This window comes from Pinus tabuliformis, chromosome 1_1, assembly GCF_031772625.1.
Source record: "Pinus tabuliformis cultivar Carrire ecotype Pingquan chromosome 1_1, CPIR1, whole genome shotgun sequence".
Taxonomy (NCBI): domain Eukaryota; kingdom Viridiplantae; phylum Streptophyta; class Pinopsida; order Pinales; family Pinaceae; genus Pinus; species Pinus tabuliformis.
In genome coordinates, this window is record NC_142297.1 from 930,754,143 (window position 1) to 930,779,910 (window position 25,768).

The window sequence follows — 25,768 nt, forward strand, 5'->3', positions numbered from 1 at the left end:
TTCATGCATTTTCCCCACGATGTTATTACATGTAAATTTCGAGTTAATCATATACAATTTAAAACCTTCATAAATTTCTAATAATAACAGAAAACTGGAATCCATCTATGTTCGGGATATCTTGGGGCCTATTATGCAGAACTCCATTTTCTCCTTCCACTACAGACACTTGCGGGACTGGAGTGATCTATAGCTGTGGGTCTCCCTTACCGAGCCAGACCGGCTACCCACGAATAAAGAAATGAATAGATATCGCATGGGCCTTCCTTCGTTTTGCTATATATAGGATGCGCCGATCACATTTTGTTTGTGTTGCATAGATCGTCTAAGCACACGCTACACAAATTAGCTCACTGTCACTAAGTTATTGCTAGGGACTGAATGTCATATGGGGTGCTGATTCATACAACCTCAATGCTAATGTACCTAGAAACAATGCAGGCACTGATATTATATAACCAATCCACCCATCCCTAGTAGCCAGTATACAGTGGTGACAACTAAGTATGTAATGATTATAGCTAGAAATAGGATTAGATCATAAAAATGACTGGACCAATTCATCGAATATTGCAAGGTGGCTCTCATCTATGTCGTAATAAAAGATATGACTCTAAGTTATAAAAGGAAAGTAACAGTAACCATACATGCTCTGTAAGTGAATACAGTTTTAAATATTAGTATGGAAAGGAATAAGGAACAAAATTTTAAAACAAGAACAATTTCATAATGAGAGTGATGTGCATGAAGAGGTTGTAAGCAAAATAGAGTTTCATCAACAAGATTTTACAGATGAAATCCAAAGAATTCCTTATACAGAAAGTTATAGTTCCCATGGATTTGGAACTCTGATCAAATTTTTGCCCATCTGGGCCTATTCAGAGTTGGGCAAAACCTCTAAGGGCCACGTACCACCATGCATGCCCATGGATCATTGTAGAACTCTTCTCATGCCTAAAATATCTGTCAGATTCTTATCAGATTTGCGACCACAAAGAAAGTCCATTTTCTACATGATTAGCTTACTCCATTTGGCATTTGCTCGTAGTAGGTAACTCCAAAAGCTGGTCCCCACATACAATGGGGTCCTGATTCAGCAGTGAAGATGGAGGCAGGTTGAGTCACCCATCAAGGTTCATTTCTGTGAGAGACATGAAAAATCAATAGGGGCCACGTTAAATCCTGGATGACTTTGATGGAAGGGTACTCCCTATCAGGGCAACCTAGCTGGACAAAAGTGTCTATGTTCAATGATTTGCCTCTTGAGTGCCATTTTGCCCAGAAAACTAGACCACTTTCTATAGAGATTGAAAGCAGTACTTTCAAAAATAACACGAGTAGCCCATTTGTTGATGCCCCACATATTTACTTGTTTGATTAGGAAATACAGTTTATAAGCCATGAATAAATGTGATGGTTGTATTATTGTTTATAGAAAGTCTTATCATAAGGATACAATAGCTAGATTGAAACAAGGATCATAGTAGCATATGTCACAACACAAATCACCATATAGATCCTTGTATGGTGCATGGTTAGCCTTTTAAGCTTCTTCCCTCCATGCAAGTATATATGTAGTTATGTGAAATCTCAAACTATCCTATTGTAATATCTTAAACCATATACCAAAACCACAGTAATATTAACAATGTTACTCATGGCAGAATCTTTGAAAAAATCAGATGAGAATTAAGCTTGAGCTAGATTTATTGCCCACTTCTTTTAAGAAGGGGTTACAACTTGCTTGACTTGTAGATTAAGCTGGCCCCACTTGTCATTTGAACCCTAAAAAATGGCAAATGAAAATGGAGCCTAAACAAAACTGAGCTTCATCCCTAGAAAAAAAAAGAAGGAAACAGTACATAAGAATGGAGCTTGAGCCCCCCAGAAAACAACAGATGAAAAGGAGCTCTAGATGAGAATTTTAATGAGTTCTCATTTTTTAGAGGTTGCATAAAATCATCATTTTCATAATAATTTTGAAAAATTGGCGATTCAACATCATCCTTTTTTCATTCCAAGGTTAAAATTCCAACATTTTTCAACCATGGTATTAAAAATGAAATTTTGTGATTGAAAAATACATGAAAAACCACACTAAAATGAAAAAATGGTGATGGAGTGACATTATTGTCAAAATCTAGTGATAAGTTTATGTTTATGATAATTCCATTAGGTTTTGGTTTCAACAAAGATGTTTACAAAAAAAGAATTGACAATGAATAAGTCAAAGAAGGATTTTATGGAATGCTATTTTTTGGTCAAAACTAAAAATGGATAATTAGTTTGTATTTTTGGATCTTGCATTGATTTTTCTTGAATTCAATCAAGTAAAAATGCCAAGATCTCTTTAAATTTTCTGTTTTTTGTTTTCTGATTGTAAATTTTTCGAATTTACAAGTTTTTGCAGATCTCGAATAATCACTCTATTAGATAACAAAAATGCCTTAGGCTAAGCTAGATTTGTCCAGTCCATAAAAAATATTTGATCATCTTTTTAGACTATATATATGGGCCTAATGGCAAAAGTATTTAATGAAGGTCTAGGATCAATGGATGAAAAGGTTGTATTTCTGTATTTCTGCATGTTATATTTTTATACTTTATGGGCCTAAAGGCAAAAGTATAAAGTGCCTATGTTCAATGGTTTGCCTCTTGAGTTCCATTTTGCCCAGAAAACTAGACCACTTTCTATAGACATTGAAAATAGTTCTTTCAAAAATAACAGAAGTTGGTCTCAAACCTAACTAACTTGCATATCATATGAATAGAATGCCAGAGATAGGTGAATATTATGAAATAATCACACATACCAATCCACCCACCACTAGTAGCCCATTTGTTGATGCCCCACATATTTACTTTCTTGATTAGGAAATAGAGTTTATAACCCATGAATAAATGTGATGGCTATATTATTGTTTATAGAAAGTCTTATCGTAATGATACAATAGCTAGATTGAAAGATTACTTTGTAACCAGAACTATAACAATCTCAGGAGTCTGTAGATGGAAAGCATAATTTACATAAAATGGCTAAGCTGTGGTCTTATCTGTTACTGTCATTTTGTGAAGAGACATGAAAAAGCAATAGGGGCCACATTAAATCAGGGCTGACTTTGATGGAAGGGTACTCCATGCTCATGTATTAATGTTAATGCACTATTTCAAAAATATCTCAGAATCTGGTCAGAAAAGAGGTCAACTGAGAGGTGAAACAATTAACCTTTTCCTGAATGTGAAATTTACATAACTATATACCCATAGCCCTGGTATGAGAAGACAAAGAATGTTCATCATTTCCCACATAATAGAGCAGGCAGATGATAATGGAAGAAAGGGAAAAGAGCTAGTCTCATTCATGTCTATTGTCGAGAGAAATAGCATGAAAAATTGATATTGAGAATGAGTCCTCAGAAAAGAAATAATGCCTTCAATCTCTATTGGAATTTTATAGATAGAATGAAAATTTCATATTGAGAATGAGTCCTCAGAAAAGAAATAAATCCTTCGATCTCTATTGGAATTGAGAATATTGAATCCTCAAAAAAGAAATAAAGCCTTCGGTCTCTATTGGAATTTTATAAACAAATTTAAGGACACCCTATTACTAGACATGCACGTGCATGGAAAAGTGGTGGCCTCACAATGAAGAACAAAACTTGAGTTAATTGAAAGTTGTAAACTCTTCAAAGAGGATACGCAATGAGCTCAATTACAATCTATAGATGTTGGTCATTGACACTGTATTTCTCTTTACTCTCATTAACTGCACAACTACAGCCAGGGTTGCCTCCAATCCTCAGCAACACGTTACCTTCTTTCAACAAAACCCACATATAGTTCAACTTGATCTCCAAAATGTTATGCTCTCCCAGTATAGGCAACCCCATGGAAGCAAAGCATCTTCCAATTATTCTATAAAATGTAATTACTGTTTGAAGAAAATTTTTACCCACCAGTAATCATATTTTAGTTTTGAACTATATGATTTTACAAAATATCTGTCCAATTCTTAACATTCCTAAAAATATTAAATACCCTGCCTGTTGATAGGTGAATATTGTGAAAGAATGACGCATATCACAATACTGGGGTTTACAAGAGATCACTAAATGAAGTGCAAAGTGATCCTAATTTGTTAAAGTACAACAAATAGTTAAGTAGCTGACATTGAAATCTAACCACAGATTTGATGATAAAACATCCATGAAGATTGATGCACCTATATGATGATAAATTTACTGCCCACTTCTTAAAAGAAGTGTTTACAACTTGCTTGACTTGTCGATTGCAGTGGCTATAGTGGATCAAAGTTTCCATCACATATATGATGAAAAAGAACTTCCAAGAAGATTGATTGACCTATATGAATATAGATTTACTGCCCACTTCTTAAAAGAATTGGTTATAACTAGAACTGCATATACTTGTAAATTATACCCTCGAAAATGGAAAATGGAAACTGAGCTTAAACAAAATTGATCCCGAGCCCAAGAAAAAAGAAGAGGGGGAAAAAGAAAAATCAAAATTGAGTTCAAGCCCTAGAAAACAACAAATGAGAATTAAGCTTGAGCTAGATTTATTACCGACTTCTTTTGGTTACAACTTGCTTGACTTGTAGATTGAGCTGGCCCAACTTGTGATTTGAACCCTAGAAAATGGCAAACGAAAATGGAGCCTAAACATAACTGAGCTTGATCCCTAGGGAAAAAAACAAAGGAAATAACAGATAAGAATGGAGCTTGAGCCCCCCAGAAAACAGCAGATGAAAAGGAGCTCTAGCCTTAGGGAATAGCAAAAGAGAAAAGAAAGCATGCAGTAACCACCAAGGATCATAGTAGCATATGTCACAGCACAAATCACCATATAGATCCTTGTATGGTGCATGGGTGGCCTTTTAAGCTTCTTCCCTCCATGCAAGGATATATGTAGTTATGTGAAATCTCAAACTATCCTATTGTAATATCTTAAACCATACACCAAAACCACAGTAATATTAACAAAGTTACTCTTGGCAAAATCTTTGAAAATCACTATAATGCTACATAAAAGCCAAATAAATGATTCCTATATCCATCTCTTTTGGCCTGATATATAAAGGTGAAAGTGGCCCCAATAAATGTTGAAGTTGGTTTTCTATACAGCCACACCAATAAATGTTGAAGTTGGTTTTCTATACAGCCACACCACACAGCCATATAATTTCAAATATGTACTACAGATGTAGCTAAAAATGAAAGAGTATGCACAATTGTAGAAGCAGCTTATATATGCAGAACATTACATCACTAATGAAATCAGTACCTAACAGAGATGAAATGCATATACATTTCAAGGATTACTTCCGAAACGGTGCGAAAGCGATGCAGAGAAATCCTAAACAATGCTAAACTGCAAGCCCAAAAATACCTGTCAAAGAAAGAAGAACTTCAAAGCCTCTCAAATTAAACTGGACCTCAAAAGTTGTAGCAGTTCACTGCTCTAAAACTGTAATGTATAAAAGCAAAGACAAACTGTAATGTATCAAGCTAAAGACAGAGCTTTTAAAAGGACACTTGTAACACATGCAAAAAAAAAATGTATAATACAAAAATATATTTCAAACACGTAAAATCCCATGGGCCCACAATTTTACCTCCTACCTGCCTCTCGTCCTTCTTTCATACCCAACGTCTTTACCTCTGTCTCTTTTGCATGTCCAACATGTCTACCTCCTAGCTAAGCAACTCACTTGCATCCACCCAAATGATTGAATCTCCATCTAGAGTCTTTCTAAAACTATCCTAAAGAAATGATTCAAGGTAGTGGAGGCACGTGGATTGTATCAAGGCCATATGTCACCAAATGTTTGTTTATTTTTATTTCAATTATTTTTATTTTTAACAAATAAATAACTAATATAAAAACATATGAAAATTTATATAAAATAAAAATTAATATGATTAAACAAATTGAAGTAATTTCTTTTTAGTTGTTGTAGATGGTGCATGGTTGGATGTTCAAATATGGTATGGAGGTTTTATGAGGTATAAATGTCGATGGGGATAGTTTCAGGAGAGCGAGCTCAAAGGTATCGCTTTCTATACCAAGGATATCCAAGGAGGAATGGTCATATACTTTCAGTGCTATGGAGCAGGACTTGCTACAATAACTGGTACTTTGGCCATTGTAGCCTACTCCCATTGTTGAGAATCAAAAACCCACCGTTACGCAGATTGGTTCAGTCGCGGCATAGCTTCTTTTGACTGAGCCCTATCAATCGAGCGAGCCCTATCAATGTGAAATGGAGAAATCGATGTGCCGGGTTCACCCAAGGATTGGTTTAGCCCTAGACGAAACCCACAGTGGTCAGGGTTGGCTTAGTCAGTGTAAAGCTCTTATATACAAACAAGAACCCAAAGAAAAAGGAAAAATGGAGGGCATTCTTCCTTACGTGCATAAAGCCGTCACTTGTCGGTATGAGCATGAGCCTAAACCTCCTAAACCTTAGTGTCACATGGTTCGAGTCCTGCTATGTCTAACGTGCCTTGGAGCTAGTATGCACCAAGGCGAATAGCTCCTGGAAGAGCCTTATTGTGCAGGTTCGACTCTTGCCAATGGAAAATGGGTTGATACCGTCATTTGGCCAGGCATGATGCCAGCTTCCCACGGAAAAGAGGGTAACCCGTATTAGCCTGGCCCTCTCCACATTGGTTAACAAGGGTTGACTTGTGTCATTTCAATCAAGTTTTGGCAGAGCGCCTAAACTCTAGGAACTTTGAGAAAAGCATGACCTCGGCGAGGTAACACTCTATTAGAGCTAGGGTGCGGCCCTATCTCAAACAGGTCTAGAGACAGACATGTGCTTTGGCTATGCTACTAAGATTTCTCTTTCCTTTTTCCGGTATGCAAGAAAGCCCTCTACCTGAGTAAGCTCGGATTACCGCAAAGATGTGGAATCGAACTCGGATTACCTCAGCTTAGATTTGTCAGGCTTTAACCACGGCCTACCTGCGATTCTATCTCTCCATCAGCGAAGATTGTCACGCACAACAATTGAAGAATATTAAGTTGTCTCACAGATCAGGAGACAACCAAGAAAAAGGACTCGAATCGTCAACGATAAAGGGCATTTAGGGTTACACTATAGCTAGTATAGTGACATGATAGCTGTAAATGGACAATGGGCATGACAACGACTGCCAGCGAGTAAGTTAGAAGTATAGCCACTACAGTGACAGGATTTTGCCTCAATGAATAAGTTATGCACAAAACAAGAGGTAAACAAGCAGAAATTAGCTCCACATGCACAAAACTAGATGTAAACGAGCAGAAATTACCTCCATCATCCTTGGAAAACCTCTCCTTGACTAAAACTCCTCCTCTCTTCCTTGGTTGAGATTGAAGCTCCCCCCTTGACACCTGAAACCGAAACTCTCTACTTTGATCCGAAACTCACTCTCTGCCTTGCTCCTCAAACTCTCTCGAAACTCACTCCCTGCTTTGCTCCTGACACTCTCTGCTCTGCTCCTGAAACTAGCTCAAAACTGAAACTCACTCTCTGCTCTGCTACTCTGCTCTAAAGGAAAGATGTGTGGACAAACATGGATGCTTGTGCACAACCATTAAACATCTGGCACTGGCTGCATGTAGGACGCTGCATTCAGGGCACGGAGAACATGCATGAATGGAAAACAAGCACCCTAAACGTGCATGAAAAGAAAACTTTGAGCAGCAAAACAAATAAACTTTGGATAAATTAACCATGTCCATCGTAATGTGCCTCAAAACAAGTGAGGTTTACAATAAGAGGTGTAAGTGAAAAGTTTGGTTAAAATTTCATTGCGCAAAATTGAAATGCCCAAACCTTAGCTTAAATTTTTTTGAACAGCACAGTCAACGACAACTAATATGGATTCAACGCATAGCAATCGCTAATAGTCCCTTCTCTGCCATAGAGGGACTAATAACCAATTTTTAGATTGCTGGCCACTACACTGTTGATGTCGTTAAGGGTTGGTTCTAAACGTGTGGCTGTTAGAATAGCTGATAAATTTGCTGTATAGCACGATTGCAGAATTCCAATAACAAAAAACCACGCCACAAACACTATGCGCCCCATTCCGGTCCGGATATCATCCTGATTAGTGAACCAAGTTATAAAACTAAAACTTAATATGCTTCCCAATGGGTTTCTAGGCTGCCCTTCGAAGAGCCGAATGTTTCTGCGCTCCAATATATAGATCATCATCCCTCCGGAGATGAAGAACCCCGCTATTAGTAGCCACATTCCAGTGGTGAAAGGTTTCGTAAAAACCCAGCCAAAACTAATGGCATCCTGATGTTTCAATGGAACAACTGCCGCTAAACCAGAATCTAAGAAAGGTTGTGCAAACAATACTTCTCGAGAACGTTTTGATGTGATGGTGAAGTCTCCTACCACTGCATCCAGATTCTTGAGCAGAATTGGTCAATAATACTATCGTGGCTGAAGTTGACATATGGGATGTAATGGACGGTATAATTGAGTGTTTCGATGGCTGTTTCAAACACCTTCACACAGAATCCGCCAATAGTAAAAGTTGTTCCGTTCGGTTCTACCGAGAAGAAGATGGTGTTATTTGATTTTGCTGTGCGTTAGTATTCTGATAGAAGGTATGCATGCAACTCATAAAAATAAGGGTCGGACCAAGAAAAACTTTCAATCCCACTGCCCTCATTCTGATCACTTCACTACCGGATTCTACAAATCAAGTTCTTGATTGTTCCAAATTAAATAATTGTAGGTTAAGTGGAGCGCTCGACGATTAGCGATTCCACAGATCCACGGTTCGAATCTTCGAAACAAAATAAACAAAGGTACAGACAGAAACGCCGGTGAAATTCCCATGCAATTAGCAAGGCTGGCTACATCTTACACCCACAGCAAAAGAAGAAAAAGGAGAGCCACCCCCACGAGAAGTATAGACTCCAAAAACATATACAAGCTTCCGCCTCTTATCGTCGTTGCGAGGAAACCTGTAATGACTTGTGCTCTCCCGGTTCGTGCGACGAGCGGTTCATCCCTCGGGCGCGCGTTTTGGTTGGAAGTGTGAGCTCTTTTGAAGTGTGCGATGTGTTATGCGCATATGTGAGAGGGCAAGCTATGTTTATATGGCGTGACAGGTGGTATCAGAGCTGGTACGTGACGAAGTGTAGGTGTGGATGCACTTGACAATTGATGACAATGGAAGCAGGTAGTTGCAGGTGAAGTAAGCTAGTTTCACATACAAGTGGAACAAGGGCCGGTTCATGGTTGCAGGGAACTTGGTGAAGCTAGTGAACGGTGAAACAGGTTTAGCAGAGGTGAAGCTTAGTGCTTGGCCCAAGCTGAACATCAAGGCATGGCAAGTTTGGAAGAATGTGAAGGGAAGCTCTTACTTACCTTATACAGGTTGAAGCAAATGAAAGAAGAGAATCCCCGGATTCGAGAGGAACTTGAAGTCTTGGAAAAGAATGTTGAAGACGAACTTATTCAACTTGGTTGGACAATGGAGCAAGATGAAGTTGCAGATTGTGCTAACAAGGAAGAGGAAGTCGTGTTGATTGAAGATGTTGCAGATGTGGCCATGATGGAGGATGAACTTGAGATTGATCAAGTTGGACCAGGGTTGTGCAGTTTGCAGACATGGATGGATGAGGATACTCATATGGAGGAACCTCATGATGATGATGTAAGTACTATTGATACTTGTGTTTCACTTGAGCATTTGGGAGATGAACCGTATGCAGGGAAGGGCAAAGTCAGTTTGCTGATGCTAGGGAGCATCTTACCATGGATGTCTATGATGAGACCTTGTATGGAAAAGCAAGGATTTTTTATTGTTGCAGGGATTGTTGGGGTTGTTTTTGACCTTATGATAGAAGGTACAAGGGCCCGTGACAAGGGAGGAACATGATGATCATTGCGGATGAATGGGTCATGCTTTAGCCACATGGAGAATTGGCTAAGTGCCCAGCATGACTCATGGACAGATTGAGGAGGGCACACACTTGAGTTGCTTGGGTGGACTTCTCATGGTCGAGACCGAGAGATAGACTAGGTGGAACCTTTAGTGGGGGAGCTATGATGAATAGAATCATGTGATGATGATATGGTTAGGGGTGACCGAGTTCACTAGACCGAAGATTGCAGACTTGGATGAGGATGACCAATTGTTGTGATGGATCTACTTAGTTGGACTACATGGGCAACTTAGTCACGGAAATCAGGTTGGAGACATGGAGCATGGCAGTCTATGCAGGGACATTATGCAAGAGCACTTGTAGAGGTGTCACTTAGGGGCATCCAATGAGGAGTGCCAAGGCAGGGATGTTGTGCAAATGGATTTGTTGATGTGACATGGAGATGTTTTGCTTATGAGCCGATGGAGAGGCTGTGCACTTGAGTACAACAAGGCCATGGACTTGGACGGAGTTGTGAGCAGACTATGGAACATTCCTACTACATGGAGAGTTGAGGCATCTTGCAGAGACCTTTGGGCCGAGACTTGTATGCTTGCTGAGATGTTGGTTGGAGATGACTCATGGAGCTCATGATGACTTGAGGTTGTGACTTTTAGGGACTTCATATATGGTGGACTTGGAGGATTTGATGCATTGAGGAGCTGAGGTCAGAGACTTTGATGCAGGATGGGGTGCATACTTTCAAGTACATGTATGGGTATGGCTTGGAAGAGTGACTTGATGTGGAGGATCAATATGAGACACTTTGGAGTGATGGAGTTACAATGATGATGATGCCTTGGTGACAACACTTGGACATGGGTTGAGTCGAGACTTAACCACTTGACACATGGGAGCTGATTGATCTATGATCATGGGCAGCACATGGATAGATGAGACAGGTGTATACTTGTTTCTATGGCAGACTTGAGGGATGGCACATTGCAGATATGATGGAGGTTGCTTCATGGACCTGGATGTGGCACATCAAGAGTCAGATTTTGATGAGATGGTCCCTTCATATTGAGGAGGCACACATATGGATGATGATGTTGGGATAGATGCGGCTGATTTCATACAGCACATTGGTACCAGACATCATGGACAGCATGTTGCAGATGAGATGAGGACTACTTTATGGACCTGAGCATGGCTTATATGGAGATGGATTCTTGATCGAGTTGAGGATGTGACAGGATGTTCGGAGAAACGACTGATGATGGCATGAGGATGTTCACTCTCATGGTTTGAGCGTGACGGTTGGATTAGCTACCCAACTAGTTCAGACATGGGGTCGTGAAGTGCGCAGAGATGTGTTAGCATTGTTGGAGTATCATAGCAACAGTTCACATGAGGACGACGCATGATAAGGTTGACACGAGATGTTGCAGGAAGCATGTAGCTTGGATGGAGGGGGCCAACCTTCCACGATGGAGAGCAGCATGTGGAGATTGTGACAAGGTGATCGATGATCATGGATTGAGATGATTTCCGATGTATGACATACAGATGAGGTGTATACCTTGGTATGGTGATCTTGGTGACAGATGGTTGCCGAGACGAGACATGATGGAGACGGTGGTTCTACATATGTTGCAGAGATGTTTGCAGTATGTGGAGGAGTTGACATCATGGATGATACAGTTGCTGATGATCTTGGTGGATGGCTACCAGGATGGTATGTTGTCAAGGACGACAACGATTTCAGGTGGAGGAGGATGTAACGACCTGTGTTCTCCCGGTTCGTGCAACGAGCGATTCATCCCTCGGGCGCGCATTTTGGTTGGAAGTGTGAGTTCTTTTGAAGTGTGCGATGTGTTATGCACATATGTGAGAGGGCGAGCTATGTTTATATGGCGTGGAGCATGTGTTAACATGTATGGAGGCCGACCTACATTGGTGAGGGAGCCGACGATGCGTTTGGAGACTTTGCGATGGTGTTTGGGGCGTTGGGCGAGTCGGTTGGGCAGCCAGACTTCGCCCTACGCTTGGATATATATTGTGGAGTGTTTGCTCTCATTTGGCATCATCTCATTCGCTCAAACAATCTTCGCTCTAAGGAGTTAGGCGCAGTTCTAGTGCACAGGTCTAAGGAGGAAGGCGCAGGTTGTGATGCGCCCATTCTTGGGCTCGGTTGCACGGTGAGGACGCGTTTGTGGGTGAAGGTGCGGGCAGGAGTGCCCGGCGGTTGGGTGAGGGCGTGCACGGGTGTGTGGCGCCCGACAGACGATTGAGGCGTGCACGGGTGTGTGGCGCCCGGTTTGTGCGACGACTTGGCATGGGTGTCTTGGCAACTTGGGTGAGCGCCCGCCCGGCGTGCAAGTGTGCATGGTGACTTGGTGAAGTGTTGAGATTGTGAACAGAGGTGTGTCTCGGGTAGAGACGCTCGTGTGTGGCAACTTGGAGGCATGCCCGAGTTGGGCAAACAACACGATCATGCGACGAGGTGAATGAAGGGTTGGAGAGTCGTGCGACGACCGTGCGGAGGCACTGACGAGCTGGGCAACCAAGTTTGCCGAAGTTGGAAATTTGGCTAAGTATAAATTTGGGGTTTCCCAAGGACTTAGTCTGTACTTTGTAAAAGTGGAAAAATTGTATAATATATTGATTCGGGCAAACTCATATTGCAGGGAGTTGCCCCTCCCTTTATACTATTGTGCATTTCTCTTGTATAATGTTGTTTATGTGAATGTTATGGGCTTCCACTGGTATAAAGGAACACATTAATAATACTTGGTAATGAAAATAAACTAAGCATGGAATGTTAAGGCGTAGTCTACAATCGTAAGTATTAGTGAAAAGAAAACGGTTAGTAGTGTCGCACCTCGCTATAAGCGGTTGAAAGATTACTGCAGGTGTAGGGGCGTGACACAACTGGATTCAAACCAAACGTGTAACCATTTTCTTCCATGCCATTCACCATTGCGTGGGAGACTTTCCTTGATTCTTGCCTGGGATTCCCATTCAGTTTCACGAATGCCAAGAATTAGTTTTATAATTGAGTCGTAACTTTTTGATTTTACAATGAGTTATTTTAGGGATGTTACATAATGGGCCACGAGATCCTTGGTGTTTTAAAGATAAGTTTTTCTTATTTTCATAAATGGTAGATAGTGTATAGCCCATTGTTAAATTGATATAGTCGAAGGATAATTTTTTCTATCTTTAGGAAAAATTGAATTTCCACGCATGGAGGGTTTGGTATGGACCTTCTTATTGGTAGTTAAACGTTTAATTTATTTCAATAAAATTTGTTACAGGTACATACCAAGAACTCTGTTCAGAATTGTATTAGGAACGTATGTATGCCTTTATCCTCTTTATAACCCTAACCCCAGGGTATAAGTACCGATACTTCCTGTCTCTTTTTTAAAATGCACCGGCATTCCTACAGGTTTCTGAAACTTGGTTGACTACAACTGAAATTGTACTGTACTCCTTAGTGTTCACTCAAATATTTTCAATATGTCTCTTTTTTTAAAATGCACCCTCATTCCTACAGGGTTTCTGAAACTTGGTTGACTACAATTGAAAATGTACTCCTTAGTGTTCACTCAAATATTTTGAATATATCATTCGATGTTGTTTGCTTTTACACACATAACTCTATGGTTTCTTATCATGCATTCTTTTTTGTGGTTGTTATCTGTATACTGCAATTAACCCACTAGGCATGCCGACCAGGATTCAACATTCACTATAGACCCGAGTTACATTATATAATGCATGTTTGTGTAATAACTCTCTGGTTTCTTATCATGCATTCTTTTTTTGTGGTTGTTATCTGTATACTGCAATTAACCCACTAGGCATGCCGACCAAGATTTAACATTCACTATAGACTCTGAGTTACATTATATCATGCATGTTTGTGTAATATAATTCATTTCAACACTGTAATGTAATTTTTATTTGGGTCCATATATAGATGGTTCGGTTACATTATATTTTCATTTCTTTTTTTACATTCCACCTATCTGTTTTTGCATAATATTTGTTCAATGATAGCTATTGGGTTATTTTTGCAGCTTTTTTGGATGCATAAATTTCCTTTTGAAATTTGGAATTAGGTTTTTATTCTAATTATTAAAAATTATTACGAATGTTACAGAGTGTAGCCAAGACCTGATCTCTTTAAGGACTCTCCATTCTCTCTACTGTAATGTTTAGGTATAAATTTGTAATGTCTCATATATATATATATCTATATATATATATATATATATATATATATATATATATATATATATATATATATATATCTATATGTATATATATATCTATATGTATATACATATAGATATATATATACATATAGATATATATATACATATATATATATTTATATATATATATTTATATATATATATATACATATATATATATATATATATATATATATATATATTTATATATATATATATATATATATATATATGTATATATATATATATATATATATATATATATATATATATATATATATATATAATTCCCATACCCATGGATAACTAAAGGAATTTTTTACTTACACCACCACTTGCATTCCACGTTTCATTGATTTAAAAGCTGGTGTACTGTTTTTATATTGGTTTTACAAAATTTTTATGCATGAGATCCACGCGGGATTTGGTAATGAGTTATCTTTTGATTTTCCTTCCGCCATCATGTGACATGCCTTATTCATTTTCAAGTGAATTAACTCCTGCCCAACTCTACGCTGTACGTGGTCGGAAAGCATGTATCTTCCTCTGCCTTGCATGGTAATCCCCGCTGTATCGATGGTGGGGAAATGCGTCATTCAATCCAACGATGGCTGGGTAATCTTATTTCGCGGGCTGCCAACCTAGTCTATCGACGATCTAGGGAGTTGGCTCATTTGGTTAGTCAATTTTCCCTCTCTGAGGGTTTGTTTGGGCTCCGCCTGTGCACGCAGACCCAAGAGCCAACCTATAGTCTCTGTTTGGATACTGGTGGTTCGGTCATCAACCCTTCAGGTAACGACGAACAGAATTATGGTTGCCCTGCATCAGTTGATTATGCGCTCCTTGTTTTTTTTTATTGTTCATAGAATGGCTCTCGTTGACACTAGGTTACACATCTGCAGGTAAGTTTGGCTATGGAAGCGACCTGCAGCTTTGGGACAGTGCTATTCATATACTGGTCGGGGCTCCTTTAGCAGGTAAGTTCCTTGACAAGGAACTGAAGTTATATTACCTTGAATTGTTGCTACTGTAGAAGGCATAACTTTCTCTGATATTTAATTTGTGTTATATGTTTTGCGATTGCACAGGCTAGGCACCTACCTCTGCTCGGCGGCCTAGCCATGACTAGGGGAAGACCCAATCTTTGCCCAGAACGAAATTTCAGGTATGGAAATCCCTCCGGTTGTGGCCTTGCCTGCTGCTCTAGAGTTTCTCATATGTTTTCAAGGGAAATAATTCCTCTAGGTCTTTTATAATTAAATGAGCAAGGGGGTTTGGAGGGTATTTCGCCCCGCCCAAGTCCCAGTTTGTATTGTAATGACTTATGTAAATTATTTACTAGATTTTGGGCCGACTTTAATTCCTCTGTTCGGACCCTATGTTTGTATATACAGTTTTTGTGCACACATGGGTTAATTTAGCTCTCGGCACACTGGACTGTAATTTATGTGAAAGATGTATTTATTTCTTTGTTAGCGGAGTAATCTCATAGTGTAGGCCTGACATGGTTTTCTCGCACCGCGGTTCCACTGTGCAGGTGTTTCTCACTCTTTTAATTTATAAAAGTTAGGGTTTTTCGCACCTCTTTTCTTCAAGTTTTGTTCTCTACTAAAGATGTAAATGTTTGCACAACCTTATGGTGTTGAATATTCACTCTGAGATTGGTTTGCATGTATTTGTTTTACTATCCTCCTTTCGAGCTATCCGAGTCCTGCTCTTTCCACACATCCTGTAGCTTTTCCTCTTCGGCTCCCGATAGCCACCAGGTTCTGAGCCTTGTATGATGTGGCGATTTAGGAGTAGAAAGTTTATAACCCTACCCATACTAACTGCTTCTTTTGTGCAATCCCAGCTTTCCTATGGTCTCACCACTGTTAGGCTTGCATACAGTGCGGTCTCCTACTGAGCCATGCCATTCCTAACTCTTCTTAACATAAGTGGTTATCATCATTGTTATGTCAGTTATAATAGTCGTTGTTTTCCTGTTTGAGATGGTGTCTCCTCCTTAAGGTAGGAGCAACTTCGTGGCTTGGGCAACGAGGGTTTTTCTACTATTATATGTGTATGACTGTTGCAGAAAAGTAGACTCAGTCCGAAGACTTGTAGCCACTTGAGGTAACACTGGTCTTTAGCCACTGCTGCATTCTCTCCTATTTCGGATTTGACTACGCTTTGCATCATAATTCTCTTATGTGGTTACTTGGGGTTCCCTTGGGCGACTGTTATAGTTTTCATTGTCTTTCCAAGGGATTTCTTTCTTTTTTTTCCTATTCTCGGGCTCTCGAAACCTGTCTATATTATGCGATAAATTTCTTCACAGCAAATTCTTTTTGACTACCCTTACCACATACAGTTAACACCCAAATTTACTAGCTTGTTTCAATCTTAAGTTTGAGGGAAGTTTTATCTAGACAGATGAAGCAGTTTCTACATTTGACCTCTTTCTATTGCCTGTCCTTCCATACCCAATTCACGAAAATAATTCTTTTAAATTAAAGTACTTGTCAAACACACTGTTTTTGTACCCATACACACTACTTTAGAAAAGCTGCACTTACAGAAAGTAAACATTCTTTTCTTAAGGATTAAATTAGAGCCACATACTTGTGTCGTCCTCCGTAAATGCACTTCTTCTTTTTGTTTCCTGGATATGGTCACCCTGTACTCTGCAGCTAGTCCTCCACCCGACCATGAGACTGTCTTTCCAGACCAGTTTCCCCCTAGCTTGCTCAAGGACAACTGTCTTTGCTAGTTGCAGCGCTTCTGCAGTCCTACCATCTGATCCTCACCAAACATGGTAAGCCAACCCTTTTTCCTCCCACTACCTGTCCTCTACAACACAACGTTTTTGTTTTTCCCCTTCTTCCCTTTTTCCTGGAATCCATTCCACGGTTAGGGAGGGGAAAGGTGGTTAGGGTTTGCAACCGTTTCTTCTTTTTTTATTTTTCTTTAAATATATTAACTCCTCAGAAGTTACATAACATCCCTGTTACTGGGAAATTATTCCACAATTCCATTTCTGAAATAAAAATAAATATTAATTAATTCATGCAACAGATAATAATCATCATCCTTTCATTGGTGTCTTTTTTTTTAACTGAGGTAAATAAAAATATTTACAATAGTCTGGGGATATGACATCTCCCCCTCTTGAAATTAGACATCGTGCCGATGTCCTTCGGTTCTAAACAACCCTGGGTAAGCCTGTTTCATGAATTCTTCATCCTCCCAAGTGGCCTCATCAGGCCTAAAGTGCTGCCACTGCACTTTAACTTGGGTAATATCTCACTTCCGCAGCATGACTTCTCTCCGGTCAAGGATGCTCAGTGGTTCGACTCAGATTTCTCCTTCCGGTTCTACCTTCAACATGCAACAATCTGAGTCAGTTTTTCTTTTAAGAGAAAACATTTAGATTGGTCTATCAAAGATAATTCTCACCTGAATCTCCTGCCAATTAATCACATGTTTAATATCATAAACATATTTTTTTAACACAGAGATATGAAAGACATTGTGGACTTATATGTGACTAGGTAGAGCGAGTTGGTAAGCCATCGGCCCAATTCTCGCTAAGATTTGGAATGGTCCACAGTATCGAGGTGCCAACTTAGCGCACCCGCTCCACTGTAGTGTGCTCTTTTTTGCTCGAATTCTCACATACACATGATCACTGACCTGAAATTCCTTAAACCTCATTTTCTGGTCAGCGAAGTTATTTTTCCTATCCTGAGCTTCCTTCAGATTAGAGCGCACCTTTTTAACCGGTTCCTCCATTTCATTAAACATTTCACAGCCTAACCTTAGTCTGTCTTCCAGTCCACTCCAACTTGAGGGGGTGCGGAACTTCCGCCCATACAATACTTCAAAAGGGCTCATCTGCAATGATGTGTGGTAGCCATTATTGTATGCGAACTCAACCAAATGAAGATAGTCCTCCCACTTGTTTGGTTGCTACATCACATATGCCCTCAACATATCTTCCACCACCTGGTTCACCCATTCATTTTTCCCGTCTGTTTGAGGGTGATAAGCCATGCTAAAGTTCGGCTGAGTTCCCAATTATTCAAACAATGTCTTCCAAAAGACTGATGTAAATTTTATGTCATGGTCTAAAATTATTGTCTTTGGTAACCCATGCAGCTTAAATATATTTTGCATGAATACATGGGCGATCTACATAGCTCTGTATGTAGATTGCACTGGTATGAAATGTGCTGACTTACTTAGCTTGTCCACCACTACCATGATGGAGTCATTGTTCTTCTTTGATTTAGGCAAACCTGTTATAAAATCCATAGTGATGGTTTCCCACTTCCATTCTGGAATGGGTATTGGTTGTAACAAACCCGCAGGATGTTGGTGTTCTGCTTTAATTTGTTGACATTCTAGACATCGAGCCAAGTATCCAGCCACATCTTTCTTCATTCCCAGCCAATAATATTCTTTCCGGAGTGCAGTGATCATCTTTTGATATCCTGGGTGTCCGGCATAATGACTCCTATGATACTCATCTAATATCAGGTTTTTGATGTTGTTTTGATTTGGTACGTACAACCTACCCTTATAGTACAACTTTCCAGCAACATCTAAAGCATAATCTGGCTATTTTTCTTTGTTGTTCGGTAGCTGCACTTGCTGTTTTATTTGCTGATAAATAGCATCTTGTTCGGTTGCCTTTTTAATCATTTCCCTGAAGGGGCTTTTCCCTTCACTGCAAGAAACCTCATATAAGCATTGCAACTTCTGACTCAATGCGTCAGCCACCCGATTCTCCTTCCCCTTTAAATGCTTGATCTCAAAATCAAAACTGCTCAGAAAATCCACCCACCGTGCTTGTCTCGCATTTAGAGTGGGCTGGCTGAAATAATTGGTCAGACTGTGGTGGTCTGTCAATAACAAAAAAAAAAATTCCCATGAGGTAATGTCACCACATTTTCAGGGCGTGAATCACAACTGCCAACTCTAGATCGTAAGCAGAATATTTCTGCTCATGCTCTTTTAACTTCCTTGATTCATATGCTATCACCTTTCCTTCCTGCATTAACACACCTCCTACCCCTTCCTTACTTGCGTCAGTACACACCACATACTCTTTACTGGGGTCGACTATGCTTAGAACAGGTGCCGTGGTGAGTAGATATTTAAGTTGTTCGAAACTTCTTTGACATTCAGGAGTCCACCTGAAGGTTCTCCCTTTTTTCTGCAAGGATGTGATTGGATAAGCTACTCTTGAAAATCCCTCTACAAATCGTCGGTAATAACCTGCCAGCCCCATGAAAGATCGGATATCCGCCACATCTTTGGGTACTGGCCATTCCATAATGGTCCTTATCTTTTCAGGATCCATGGCAATCCCATCTTTAGTGATGATGTGGCCTAAATACTGTATCTGCTCCTTAAAGAATTCACATTTACTGAACTTAGCATATAATTGGTGTTCTCGGAGGGTTTGCAATACTAACTTGAGGTGCTCCTGATGCTCCTCTTTAGTCCGAGAGTAAATCAATATATCGTCAATAAAGATCAGCACAAATTTATCTAAATACCGATGAAACACACTGTTCATCAGACACATAAAGGTGGCGGGGGCGTTAGTCAACCCGAAGGGTAACACCACAAACTCATAGTGGCCATACCGAGTCCTAAAAGTTGTCTTAGCTATGTCTTCTTCTTTAATCTGGATTTGGTGATACCCTGATCGCAAATCAATCTTTGAGAAAACTGTTGCTCCCTTCACCTGGTCGAATAGTTCATCAATACGGGGCAGAGGGTACTTGTTTTTTATTGTCAATTTGTTTAATTGACGATAGTCCATACACATGCGAAGAGTCCCGTCTTTTTTCTTAACGAACAATACTGAGGTTCCCCAGGGGGACACACTGGGGTGAATGTACATTTTGTCCAACAACTCCTGTAATTTCATCTTCAACTCCATCAATTCTGGCACACTCATTCTGTAGGGTGCTCGAGAGACTGGGGCTGCCCCTGGCACCAATTCTATGGTAAAATCTATGTCCCTTTTGGGTGGCAGTCTGGGTATCTCTTCCGGAAATACATTGGAAAATTCCTGTATCACAGGAATATTCTCCAATGTGGCTGTTTTGTCTTTCGAGTTGGCATACCCCACTTGGATGGCATAAATTTGACACCCCTTCCTGATGCATTTTGCTAACTGCGAGGCAGTTATGGGCTGAATCTGCACTGGCCGCTTAATCCCCTGCACCTCTTGTTTTATTCCCAGCTCATCCTTATAACTGATAGTCTTGGTTTTACAATTAATTATGGACCAGTGTTTTTCTAGCCAGTCCATACCAATCAATATATCGTACGAGCCAAGGGGAAGCACATTTAAATCTGCTGTCACGGACTGTCCTGCTATTTCTATTGGGCAGTTTTTGACCTTAGCCATTACCCGCCTTTTTGCCCCTGTTGCCAACTGAACTAGCCAGGGGGTCTTAAACTTAACAGGCTGCAACTTACAATGCTCCACAATTCTAGGACTAATATAACTTAACGTTGCACCAGGGTCAATTAAAATAGTTACAGCAAGGTCTAAGAGTTTACCTTCAAATTCCACCATGGTCGGCTGGTACTCTGCCTGGCGATCTTCCAAAGCAGCATTAATCTTTGGCAGAGTTCGTCCTACATCGCCAACTGTAGAGGCTTCATATACCTGGGAAACCTGTTCAGCTCCTTTTCGCTGGGGGCAGTTTTTCACATAATGGGGCCCACCACAGCCCCAACATTGCACTGGGGGCCTTGCTGTCCCTTCACTGTCTATTTTCCTGGATCGATCATTGGTTCTAGACTCACTGGGGGGCTGTAATCGAAGCGAATTTTTCTGTGAATTTCTGCTGATTTGCCCCTTGGCGAATCCTTTGCTACCTCCACCACGATTACTTTTTGTGCTTCCAGCCAATTTGCTGCCTTTCTTATCGACCCACTTCTTACCCAGGACATCTCCTTTCTGCTTGCTTTGCTGATAGCAAATTCGGGCCTTGCGGATAGCCTCATCCATCGTCTTTGGGTTGTCAAATTCAATTCTTTCCCTCATACTCAACGGTAAGCTGCTAACAAACCTCTGTACTTTAGCTTTTTCTTCCCATATATAGGGCACATAACGGAGTAGGGAGGTAAAGCGAGTAATAAATTCATCCATAGTTTGTTGCCCCAACTGCAGGTCATGGAATTCTCTTGCCTTCTCATCGTAGAAGCGCTCGGTCAGGTACCTTTCCTTAAAATATCTTTGAAATTTCTCCCAGGTGATATTCTATTCGCTTACTCCCTTTACCATCTTAACCTCCTCCCACCACAAGGTGGCCTTTCCCTGTAATTGGAAAATGGCCAACCGTGCCTTGAGGTTGTGATCGTACTCATACAGCTGGAAGTATTTGTTCATATTGATCAACCAGGCCTCCGCTGCTTCCTCCTGTTCTCTGTCAAAGTGTGGTGGCTTGATTTTACAGAATTCCCCTTGCAACTCTATCCATTGCCTTTTGGATGTCTGCTGTTCGGAGGCATTATCCGAGTGTTCCTCCTCCCTTCCTTCTGATTCTTCGGGCTTTGTGTGGGGATTCTGTTCTCCTGACATTCTTTGCTACTCAGCACTGGGATTCGGTGGCTGCTGATTCTGCCTGTCGAATAAGCTTTTTATGATTCTCTCTTGCTCCATAGTTAACCTTGCATTATCTTCCCGTAACCGGGCCATCTCATTTTTCAGTTCTTGTACTGTTTCCAAAATCGCCATATTGGTATTGCGCGCTTCCTCACCCAGCTGAACCCATAACTCGGGATTGTTTCCAGAACCCGCTGCAGGCCCCTGACCCGCCCCAAACCTGTGGGATGCGTTGTCTGTTCTCCTCATGTTGTCAGTCCTCTGCTGTTCCTGTGCTTACCACAAAACAAGTAACATTGGAAGGGTTATCACATTATTTGTTTGCTTATACACTCATTAGGAACGAAATAAGTTGTAAATACAGTGGGTTGATAGTTTTCAGTCCCCAGAGGCCACAGTTTTTGTCCCTAGGCTCTGATACCACTTGTAATGTCTCCACGCAGGAAAATATATATATATATATATATATATCTATAGAGGAAAATATATATCTATCTATCTATATATATATATATATATATATATATATATATATATATATATATAATTCCCATACCCATGGATAACTAAGGGAATTGTTTACTTACGCCACCACTTGCATTCCACGTTTCATTGATTTAAAAGCTGGTGTACTGTTTTTATATTGGTTTTACAAAAGTCTTATGCATGAGATCCACGCGGCATTTGGTAATGAGTTATCTTTTGATTTTCCTTCCGCCATCATGTGACATGCCTTATCCATTTTCAAGTGAATTAACTCCTGCCCGGCTCCGTGTTGTACGAGGCCGGCAAGCATGTCTCTTCCTCTACCTTGCATGGTAATCCCCGTTGTATCGACGGTGGGGAAACACATCATTCAATCCAACGGTGGCTGGGTAATCTTCTTTCGCGAGCTGCCAACCTATTCTATCGACGGTCTCGGGAGTTGGCTCATTTGGTTAGTCGATTTTCCCTCTCTGAGGGTTTGTTCGGGCTCCACCTGTGCACTCAGACCTGAGAGCCAACCTACAATCTCTGTCTAAATACTGGTGGTTCAGTCATCAACCCTTCAGGTAACGACGAACAGAATTATGGTTTCCCTGCATCAGTTGATTATGCGCTCCTTGGTTTTTCCTATTGTTCATAGAATGGCTCTCATTGACACTAGGTTACAGATCTGCAGGTAAGTTTGGCTATGGAAGCGGCCTGCAGCTTTGGGACAGTGTTATTCATATATTGGTCGGGGCTCCTTTAGCAGGTAAGTTCCTTGAAAAGGAACTGAAGTTATATTACCTTGAATTGTTGCTACTTTAGAAGGCATAACTTTCTCTGATATTTAATTTGTGTTATATTTTTGCGATTGCACAAGCTGGGCGCCTACCTTTGCTCGGTGGCCTAGCCATGACTAGAGGAAGACCCCATCTCTGACCAGAATGGAATTTCAAGTATGGAAATCCCTCTAGCTGTGGCCTTGCCTGCTGCTCCAGAGTTTCTCATATGTTTTCGAGAGAAATAATTCCTCCAGGTCTTTTATAACTCAATGAGCAAGGGGGTTTGAAGGGTATTTCGCCCCGCCCAAGTCCCAATTTGTACTGTAATGACTTATGTAAATTATTTACTAGATTTTGGGCCGACTTTAATTCCTCTGTTCGGACCCTACATTTGTATATATAGTTTTTGCGCACACATGGGTTAATTTAGCTCTCGGCACACTGGACTATAATTTATCTGAAGATGTATTTATCTCTTTGTTAGTAGAGTAAACTCGTAGTGTAGGCCTAACAGGGGTTTTCCGCACCACGGTTCCACTGTGCAGGTGTTTCTCACTCTTTTAATTTATAAAAGTCAGGGTTTTTCGCACCTCTTTTCTTGAAGTTATGTTCTCTACTAAAGATGTAAATGTTTGCATAGCCTTATGGTGTTGAATACTCACTCTGAGATTGGTTTGCATGTATTTTTTTTACTATCCTCCTTTCGAGCTGTCCGAGTCCTGCTCTTTCCACACATCCTGTAGCTTTTCCTCTTCGGCTCCCAATAGCCACCAGGTTCTGAGGCTTGTATGATGTGGCGATTTAGGAGCAGAAAGTTTATAACCCTACCCAAACTATTAACTTCTTTTTCACAATCCCAACTTTCCTATGGTCTCGCCACTGTTAGGCTTACATACAATGCGGTCTTCTGCCGAGCCGTGCTATTCCTAACTCTTCCTAACATAAGTGGTTACCATCATTGTTATGTCAGTTATAATAGTCGTTGTTTTCTTGTTTGAGATGGTGTCTCCTCCTTAAGGTAGGAGCAACTTCGTGACTTGTGCAACGAGGGTTTTTCTACTATTATATGTGTATGACTATTGCAGAAAAGTAGACTTAGTCCGAAGACTTGTAGCCACTTGAGGTAACACTGGTCTTTAGCCACTGCTACATTCTCTCCTATTTCAGATTTGACTACGCTCTGCATCGTAATTTTCTTATGTGGTTACTTGGGGTTCCCTTGGGCGATTGTTATAGTTTTTGTTGTCTGTCCAAGGGATTTCTTTCTTTATTGTCCTATTCTCGGGCTCTCGAAACCTGTCTATATTATGGGATAAATTTCTTCATAGAAAATTCTTTTTGACTGCCCTTACCACATACAGTCATCACCAAAATTTAACAGCTTGTTTCAATCTTAAGTATGAGGGAAGTTTCATCTAGACAGATGAAGCAGTTTCTGGGTTTAACCTCTTTCTATTGCTTGTCCTTCCATACCCAATTAACGAAAACAATTATTTTAAATTAAAGTACTTCTCAAACACCCTGTTTTTGTACCCATACACACTACTTTAGAAAAGCTGCACTTACAGAAAATAAACATTCTTTTCTTAAGGATTAAGTCAAAGCCACATACCTGTGTCATCCTCCGTAAATGCACTTCTTCTTTCTGTTTCCTGGATATGGTCACCCTGTACTCTGCAGCTAGTCCTCCACCCAACCATGAGACTGTCTTTCGAGACCAGTCTCCCCCCTAGCTTGCTCGAAGGTAATTGTCTTTGATATTTGCAGCGCTTCTGCGCTCCTACCATCTGATCCTCACTAGACATGGTAAGCCAACCCTTTTTGCTCCCACTACCTGTCCTCTACAGCACAACGTTTTTGTTTTTCCCCTTCTTCCCTTTTTCCAGGAATCCATTCTATGGTTAGGGAGGGGAAAGGTGGTTAGGGTTTGCAACCGTTTCTTCTTTTCTTTATTTTTCTTTAAATATATTAACTCCTCAGAAGTTACATAACAACCCTGTTACTGGGAAATTATTCCACAATTCCATTTTTGAAATAAAAATATATATTAATTAATTCATGCAACAAATAATAATAATCATCCTTTCATTGGTGTCTTTTTTTACTGAGGTAAATAAAAATATTTACAATAGTCTGGGGATATGACAAAATTATTATTAAAATTTAGATTGTTCTATAATGTGTTTTTTTGTTAAATTACAATTAACCAATTTCAACACTAACCCATTGTAGTATTAATAGAAACAAGTCATATATATATATATATATATATATATATATATATATATATATATATATATATATATATATATTTGACATTGAAATATTGTATTTATAATTTACATTTTAGTAAAATGTAAACTTCATGTAATATTGCTAATATTATTTTTATATGTCATCTATCAACTCCATATTAAGTAGTGAAAACATTACATGTGTTCTTAACACTAAAAGGTAAATCGTGTTTTTACTTTCAATCACTTTATCTTTATGTAATGTAGACCTAAAATTAAGGTGGAAATTAAAGGAAATATTTTATTTATGGTCAACATTAATTTTTTTGTTGTTTAATGTAAGTATTATTTTATTGTTTTTACTTTTAATCATTTTATCTATATGTAAAGTTGACCTAAAATTAAGGTAGAAATTAAATGAAATATTTTATTTATGACCTACATTAATTTTTTTTATTACTAGTTTTAATATTTGTTAATGTAAGTATTATTTTATTA